This window comes from Hippopotamus amphibius, chromosome 2 (assembly GCF_030028045.1).
Source record: "Hippopotamus amphibius kiboko isolate mHipAmp2 chromosome 2, mHipAmp2.hap2, whole genome shotgun sequence".
Lineage (NCBI taxonomy): Eukaryota > Metazoa > Chordata > Mammalia > Artiodactyla > Hippopotamidae > Hippopotamus > Hippopotamus amphibius.
Genome location: NC_080187.1, coordinates 182,581,759 through 182,591,088, shown reverse-complemented (window position 1 = coordinate 182,591,088; position 9,330 = coordinate 182,581,759). Strand labels below are relative to the sequence as shown.

Genomic DNA, 9,330 nt, shown 5'->3' with positions numbered 1-9,330 from the left:
TATTGATAATTACCTTGAATGTAAATGGACTAAATGCCCCAACCAAAAGACAGAGACTGGCTGAATGGATACAAAAACAAGACCCATATATATGCTGTCTCCAAGAGACCCACTTCAGACCTAGGGACACATACAGACTGAAAGTGAGGGGATGGAAAAAGATATTCCATGTAAATGGAAATCAAAAGAAAGCTGGAGTAGCAATAGTCATATCAGATAAAATAGACTTTAAAATAAAAAATGTTACAAGAGACAAGGAAGGACATTACATAAAGATCAAAGGATCCATCCAAGAAGAGGAGATAACAATTATAAATATATATGCACCCAGTATAGGAGCACCTCAATACATAAGGCAAATGCTACCGACTATGAAAGAGGAAATGCAAGGCAGAAATAGAGACACAGATGTAGAGAACAAACATATGGACACCAAGTGGGGAAAGTGGGGAGGGTTGGGGCGGAATGAATTGGGAGATTGGGGTGCCAAATAGTACACTCTAAATATATGCAGTTTATTGTTTTAACTGTATTTCAATAAAAATTCTTAAATAAAATAAAATGTTGACATGTTATAAAAAAAAGCACAATGTGAGAGTTGTGAGTTGAGTTTATTTGGCGCAAAATAAGGACTGCAGCCCAGGAGACAGCATCCCAGATAGCTCTGAGAAACTCTTCCAAAGAGGCAGAGGAGAAGAATAGTATATATGTATTCTTGGTAAGGGAGGAGTACATGCAATCAATCAAACACATTTTTTTGGTAAGGGGTTTCTGCTAGTCACGAGGAGCAGACGTCACCATGTAGGGATGTAGTGCTTTTCTAGATATGAGGAGGTGCAAGGGTTGGGCTCATTAAATCAGCTCCTGAAAACCTCTAACTATCTAAAGACCTGTTCCGCCCATCCTCCAAAGCACAGAGTGCCTCATTCCTGGTCCCCACCCTGAATTCCCTTCAGGGGGTGTGGAAAGTCAGTAGCTACAGTAGCACAAAGTGAGTTAATTCTTGTACAGGCAGGTGGCAAGTTCCAATTTATAGTTGACACCTAGAACCTGTGAATGTGAACTTATTTGGAAAAAGCATTTTTGAGGACAGAATTAAGCTAAGGATTTTGAGATCAGATCATCCTGGATTCCTGGGGTGTGCCCTAAATCCAATGACAAGTGTTCTTCCTAGAGACAGAAGGGGAGGAGACGCAGAGGAGAAGGCCACGTGAAGATAGAGGGAGAGATTGGAGTGATGCAGTCACAAGCCAAGGAATTTCTGGAACAACAGGAGCTGGGCTTGGAAAAGAAGGATTCTCCTTTGGAGCCTTTAGAGGGACCATGGCCCTGCTGACACCTTATTTCAGACTTCTAGCCTCCAGAACGGTGAGAGAACAAATTTCTATTGCTTTAAGCCATTAAATTTATGATAATTTGTTACTGCAGCCACAGAAAACTGATGTGTTCAGGCATTTAGTTTCTACTAGGGCCCACAAGGCAGAAGCTATTTAAAGGGTTAGGGTTAGGTTATCTGCAGAAGGGGTCATGGTTACATTCCAAACCACTAGAGGTCTGCAATGATTCTTCTACTGGGACTTGCTGAGATAAGAGGGGGAGCTGGGAGAGTAGGAGCTTCCTCATTAAGTGATGAAAGATCAGGGGAATTGGGAGGTTTCAGTTCTCAGTCTTCTCTCTATCTGTCTCAAATGTTTCTCATCTTATATCTCAGGAATCCACTCCTTTTCCACTTATGCCTTATCTTATACAAGAAGAAGCAGTGTTGTGCATTTAGTGATAAAGCAACTTATCTCTCAGTGATTAAGCAATTTGCCCAATGCCATATAAGCCGTTCCTGCCAGAGCTGAGAGTCACTCCCAGGTAGATTTGAATCCTCAGTGTGTACACCTTCTCTTTCACCAGGTTGCAAGTTCCCAGAAATCTCTTTAATGGGGGAGAGGTGGATGTAGATAGTACATGTGTTTAGCCACACCTGATCTTCCATCATATTTCCCCTGCAGCTGTAGTAGCTAAAAGATTCTTTAAAAGCTATCCTGAATTAGATCTATTTGCCCTGAAGCTACAAAAAGTAAAAGAGTCTCTAAACATTTCCAAAGAGGTTATTTGATTTTTCACCTAAGCCCTGAGTTGGGCTTTCGAGGCTAATAATAATTTGTTCTTTTCTCTGTTTGTGCTATATATCTGGGTTTTATAAGTTGTCAGCCCATGGCACATTCTATGTAATTTAAATCAACTGACAAAACACCTCATGCTACAATCACACAATCTCTGCCATTCACCTGCACACCGCCCCATGTGACAGCTGTTGATAATTTGATTTACTATGATTCTGCCATGTACTAAGATATCCATTTCACCTTGGCATATCTGTGCCTTCATCAAATATGTGAGCAACCTAATCATAGAAGCCCATTTTGAGGATCTGTTTTCAGGAACAAATCCTAGTTTCATTTACTGAATCAGTCAGGTTCCCAACAGCAAACAGATGGTAGAGTCAAAAGGAATAATTAAAGAGTGTTTAATGAAGGGGCATTTACAAGAGAGTCTAGGTTATGTTAAACCAACAAGAAATGGTAAAGTACCTGGCTGGTGAGAGTGGAACGCTGTTACCAACCCTAGGCTCAAAGGTACCAGGGGAGGAATTATTTGCTGGAATGTACAGGGAGCGGAAGATGTAGAGAAGGCCATCCAGCCGGAGCTGTGGCTTTTGGTATAGGAATCCAGCCTCTGCAAAGCAGCTGGGACAGGAAGGAGCCAGGAAGCTAAGTGCCCTGATGTTTTCTTTCCTCACACCTTCCAATCTCCTGCTGATGCCTCCCACTGGACAAACCCAATCAGAAGCCAGAAGAATGACTTCTGAATCAGTAGTATGTTTACTGCCTGGCTTAGGGAACCAAAAGAATCTCTACAGCAACAGCCCCTAGTCTGACATATTAATCGATTGGGATATGAGTAAGGTATGGTGGAACCAGAGCATCTAGCCCCCCAACTCCTGATTGTTCTCTCTGTGATCCCTGGAACAGGAGGAAGGAAACACCATGCCACATCCAAAGGCTGAGTACATGTCTCTGTGTGCACCTTTCCCCTATTAAACTGACTTCCGGGGGCTGGAATGTGCATAGGCTTAGGAGTCAAATATAAGGGCACCTGACTCTCAGCTCTGACGTTTACAACCTGCATGACAATGGGCAAGTTAGTTACCTTGAACATCAGTTGCTCCATCTGTATAATTTGGAATAATAACCACCCTAACAAAAATGTTGCAAAGAGTAAATGAAATAATGGAAAGTTCTTAATAGGGCTTTTCACACATGGCAAATAGTCTTTAAATGTTCTTTTCCATATTGACCTTTTCCTTGTGCTGCTGCAACCACCATGTAAAACATATTTGTAGCTCATTTTATGAGCGAATACATTCCAATCAGCTTATAAAACAAAAACCTTTAGAACACAACTTATTTTTAAGTTGAGAAAGGCCTATATTTAGCAAAATTGTGAAGGGGTGGTTGATGATCCTATTTTCAGAAATGATAGGATCACTCTAACTGGGATAAAGCAAGTTTACAGTACAAGAAATAGATAATTATATGAGGAAAGCTATTTAACAAAGAGAATTAACCTCAAATCTATGCATATACTCTAAGGAGAATACTCTGAAAGGGTATCTACAAAACTAACAGTGGTTAATTCCAGAGACCAGAGTGGGATTGGAGGGCTGGGAGAAATGGAAACATACTCTCACTTCTTTCTCTGTATACTTAAATATTGCTTAAATATTTTATAATGAACATGCATGCTTGTTCTGCCTAACTTTTTAAAACATTTAAAATTCTTGTATGGTTCAAGACAAGATGTCAATATTATGCACAAAGCAAAATGTCTGCTATAGAGAATAGTAATAAACTATAGATAAAGAAATGATGATATGTAATAAATAAGATGCTATAAGGCTCATTTATGTACTAAAGAGGAAAGTTATTTTAATGATTTAGCACATGGTGTGTAAATGCTGCTAGCCGTTATTTTACATTATAAGCTCCAAGAGGATATATCCATTTACTCACATTTATCCCTAACAGCTAGTCTAATAAATGTTATAGGCTCAGTGAGCAAGTATTATGTGAATAACGAACAATTTTTTTAATTGAGAGACAGCGTGCTATGTTGGAGAGAACACAAATCAATTATCATAAGCACTTCACAGCTTCCCTGAGTACCAGTGCCCTCATCTATAAGATGGAAAAGTTGCTAACATGAGTAGTTTCAAGAATATAATTTTAATAAACTCATAAGTGTCTAAAGTTTTGAGAACTAATATTGTATCTCCAATTATTTATTATACAAAGTAAGGATATTAAAAAAAAACCATTATCCACCGTTACTATTATTTCATAAACCACCAAAAATATGAGACATAATTCAGAATAAAGAACAGTTCTTCCTAAGAAAGGACAGTTGCCAACCTTATACTGGTATACACACACACACACACACACGTATGCAAAATTATTTGACAGAGATTCACAGCAGATTTTGAATCAAAGTGCTCAATGAACTTTGGGTTCTCTTCATCTCTAAGATTGTGAATACATTTTTGTTTTTCTAAATTTACTTAATATTTTTATTTTCCAATTAGAAAATAAGCTCTTATTTTTTAAAAAACTGATGTGTATAAAGTAGAAAATGAAACCCACCTCAAGCCCCTCCCCACTCCCATTCCCCAAGTGAACCATAATTGAAGTGTGGTGTATCATCTTCTAGAATATTTTCGGTGAAGATATAAACATATTTATATTGAAATAGCTTTGTTAAAGGAAGAGAACTGATTCAAGCTTTCTATCAGTTTGCAGAGTAGAGAGCTACATATTTTGCAATGAGCAATTGAACTGGATGTTGATAATCTTTAGGGAAAATATTTGTTGGGCTCAAGTAGGGAGACTGGCTCTCTGGGACATGTTCTTCATAGTTGGACAGGAGGCTTGATTTGAAAGCTTTCCTGATCTAAGCAGGCAGTTCATTCCTGTGTGTTGCATATATGATCTCAAGATCTTATCTTGGGATAAAGATCTGCCAAAGAGGAAGTTAAAAGCTGAGGAGTGTCTGGAAGCAGAAGGTCACGGGAGTATCTGGAACAGAACTGGAGGGGTCAGTGAAGTCATCCCTCAAGGCTAGCCAGAGTCAAGGGTCAAGAAACCAGGGTCATGAAGTGGGGTACTGGCCCCCATCAGAGAGCCATATTTGTGGCTATGTTTGGGGGCACAAACATAGTGAATGGAAGCACTTTCCTCTCTGGAGGCTCCCATCACCTACTGATTCTCTAACCGCACACGTCAGGACTAGAAAGCACCTGGAGGTCAGGCCTGAGAGGCCTCTGGGAAGCTAGAGCAGTGGCTCCCAAATGCCAGTAAGTGTTAGCCTTTTCCCAGGTTTCAAAATGTGACAGCAACAAAATCCACGTTTTCAAACCACTGAGTTAGTGTCCCATGTTTGGTCAGAAACACTGGGCATTGTTTGCATAAACAAATAAAGGCAAAGTGGAAGCAACTGGCCTGAACTGAGGTATGAATGATCCCTGTTAGCTCTCAGTGTTTATTCATATTTGGCAAATGAATGTGTACATTGATTGGGTTGATAACCTCAAAGTATATAGTCCATATGCTTTTACCCTTTAAATATCAAGAATGTTGTTCCTGCTCAATAAATGAGAAGGGAGGCAAAAACAAACAAACAAACAAAAAAAACAGTCACTTGGTATGAGTTTGGGCAAGTGTACTCTCCTCTCTGCAAGTGATTTCTTCATCTTCATAAAGAATGGCAAATACCCCTCACATGACACTGTACCACCACCTTACATTTATCATTAGGAGTCGCACAAAATTTTAAACTGTTGAGTCAGGGTATAGTCCCAATGTCCTTCTCCACCCAGTGCTCCAGGCAGCCTCTGTTAGAGCTAGCACCATACATTACACCTGTTTGCCATATTTGGGCCCAGCAATCTCTAGGATCCCTCTCAGATCTACCCCACTGTTATTCTTTAAGAAAAATCCATCAAAAAGAGAAAAAACTATATCCTCAAAATAAAGTATGTCAATATGTTTAATCAAAGATCATGATTAATAGAAAAATTTTGCCTTCCCTGTGGTCTTACTGTCCATGGTCTACCTGCCTTCTCAGCGATTGTAGACCATGGAAGTTCTTTCTTCTCTTCTGCCTTGCATTAACAAGGGAATTCTGCATAGAGTACATCCTCTCCCTCCATTCTTTTTCACAGGTGATCTATGACTTCCCCAAATCTGCTCAACCAATCAGAGAGGTTCATAAGCTTTTGGGAAGTAATAGACCCACAGAAGGGGTAATGTAGATTTCAGTAGCAACAGCATCCCAAGGAGAATGGGGTGGGTGGGAGCCACCATATAGAAAATATCAGTGATCACAGGAATACCCAAAGCTTCTTGTAAGCCACAGAGCAGCAAACTACATTTCCCTACATGTGTTCCTTGAACCTGGGATGTTAATTGGCCGCTCAGACAAGTATGATCACTTCCATGGCAAACTCTGCTAACATTAAGCAGATTTCTTTACTAAGTGCTTGTACAAAGCTTTTAACACTGTGTATTATGAATCACTAAGAGGAGGGTTAGATTGTGCTTCATTTCTCAAGTTTATTGAACTGCCAGTACCTTTTATCAAGGCTTATCTAGTGTTCCACAGGACACACATTGGGAAACAAAGCCCTAGCATTCTAAAGGCAGCTTCCTCATTTTATACAGATAAAAAATTTAAAAATTAATCTTCCCAAGAAAGTTTATAGGCAGACCTGGGACAAGCATCCAGGTACTTCAAAGGTAGGCTTTGAACGTCTCTTAATGCCATAGGCCTTGAAGACAGTTCCTAAAGATTAGGCACAAGGTTAGTTCTAGCATGTATGTGAAAAAGAGCTTCCTTTTCTTCCATAGGCCTTGCTCTATGATGTGTAGCAGTGAATATGAATGTTGTCAATGGACACTAGAGCTGAAAATCACCTTAGAGGACACCTGCTCTGAATCCCTCATTTCACAGGTGAGGAAACTGTGGCTTAAAGAGAATATACAAGACTGACCCAAAATTACATAAGAACATTTGGATTCCCTAAGTCTGCTGATGCTTGGTTTGCAGTGTGAAGTTCAACATGTTGCAACCACTAACTCCTGAACTATACAAGGTAGAAAAGATGATTTTTTGAAGTCAAGATAAGCCCTTTGCTGATGAAAACTTACACAAATTATATATAAGTTTCGTGTGTGTGTGTGTAGATAGTTAGAAATAGAGAGATTACTATTTTAACTCCTGAAGGGGCTATCTAAGGATAGGAGTTAAGGAAATAATGGAGAGTATATGTTATAAACAGCTAAAATGTACCCCAAAAAGTCTTCTGTAGAAGGGAAAGAAAAAGCTCAGTCAAGGTATTCAGGAGAAACCCTGACTTTTCACCATCAGCAGTCAGTGGTTCTCCATCCAGACCGCATGTATGAATCCCCTAGAGATCTTTTGAAAAACACCAATGCTTGGGGTGTGGCCCAGACACTGGCAGTTTTTAACAACCTCACAGGTGAGTTCACTGTGTAGCTAGAGGTGAGAAATACTGAATGCAGGGAATCCAAGGCAAATTCTCTTCGCTCCTACATCATCCAGCCTCTGAGTCTACGGGTAGAATGTCCAGCCAAGAGGTTTTCCAGACGTTCTTTCATGACTGAGGCTTGCTCACAGCCTCACCCTGAGCATGGAATCAGAACCAAGAATTCCCGGCTTCCTTCTGGGCTTCTAGCTTCCCTGGCCTGCCTTATTGGCTTCTGTATCTTTCCTAGCATTTGTGGTCAATCCAAAAACCTGGGGAAGCTAAAGTGAAATCCTTCTATTTGTTTATGTGGCAACAAGCTCGGAGTCTATGCTGAAAAAATGTCCTTGGCCTTTGACAAAGCCGCCTTGGAGATGCCTCTGTCTGTTTTAAATAGGCTGGAAACTAGTCGGGAAACCAGTGCCCTCCACCAGGAGCCAATCTGCTGAATCAGCCCATAGGAGCAGAGAGAGACTGGGGTCATTCAAATGCAAGGGTGTTTCTGACATTTTTTTGTATCATTTAGCTTCAGAGGAATGCAGAACTTTTAAGGGAGGAGTTTGGATTTGACTGTGGAGAATAGGTCAAATGGAGATTGATTTGTGAGATTGATGTTTTCAATTTTCGGGAATACTTGAAATATGATGAAACCCGGTGTATGGAAAGGAATCAAGTGTTTGACATTCATTTTAAAGAAGAGGTCTCATTATTAGGAGACTAATGTATTACCCATCTTTAAAAGTCTTGGAGGAGAGTTTAGGGCTAGATCTTTGAGACCTCAGAGAGGCATCTAGGAGGCAAAGAAAAGAAATGTTTTTACATGTAAAGAGAAGAGAAAATAAAATAATCTTTATAAAAGTAACACAAATGCAAGTTTCGAAGGCTCATCTATGCTGTGATGAAAAGAAGCAGAATGATGGACTATAGAGAAAATTCAATATTAATTAAGCATAGTAAGGATGTGAGGAGACAGCACTACCATGGGAACAGAAGAGAAGTGTAAAGTTATGTCTTACCATGGATTCTGACCACAAGTGGAATGCTTGCTATGTTTAGGGAGCTGTGAAAACACAAGCTTCCTGCCCTCAAGAAATCTGCCCTCTAGGTGAAGGGGCCAGAGAAAAGGTACAGTGTTAATAGCAAAAGGATATATAAATACCAATAGCAATTTGAAATACAAAAGATATTTCACAATGTAAGTGAAAAGTAAGCTCAGAGAGTAAAGATGACAGGACTGCAGACATGGAAGGGGGTTCTTTTGGCTATAGTAATGAGAGAAGACTCCACAGAAGTGGGGACCAGGGAGCCAGCTTCTGAAGGAGGAGATAAGATTCAGGAGGTAGAGAGAGCCCTGCGGGAGGTGGGTGGCAAAGAGGGCACAACTTGTGCCAGTCTGCAGTGTCTTCCTATCTCTCACCTACACGGCTTCAGGGAGCACGAAGAACACATAGAAAATCTCTGCTTTGGCATTTTCCTGCTCTGAGGAGCATCAGTAATGTTCTTTTTTTTAAATTATTGAAGTATAGTTGATTTACAATGTTGTATTAGTTTCAGGTGTACAGCAAAGTTATAGATATATATGACTTTATATATATTATATATATGTTATATATATTATATAATATATATCCAGCAAAGTTATATATATATAACTTTATGTATATATATTTTATGTATATAATATATATACACAGTAGGTCCTTGTTGTTTATGCATTTTTTATATATTAGTATATA

The 9,330-nt window shown here is 39.6% G+C and overlaps 1 protein-coding gene across 1 annotated transcript in view; it reads left to right on the top strand.

The window, feature by feature from the left end:
* The first annotated feature begins 1,247 nt into the window (after nucleotides 1–1,247).
* The window catches only part of RASGRP1 (RAS guanyl releasing protein 1), a 289,246-nt gene continuing 281,163 nt past the window's right edge, over nucleotides 1,248–9,330 (top strand). Inside the window, exons 1-2 of the mRNA XM_057721599.1 lie at nucleotides 1,248–1,368; nucleotides 6,957–7,059. The gene's annotated coding sequence lies outside the window, so the exon portion shown is untranslated. The remainder of the gene's footprint in view (nucleotides 1,369–6,956; nucleotides 7,060–9,330) is intronic.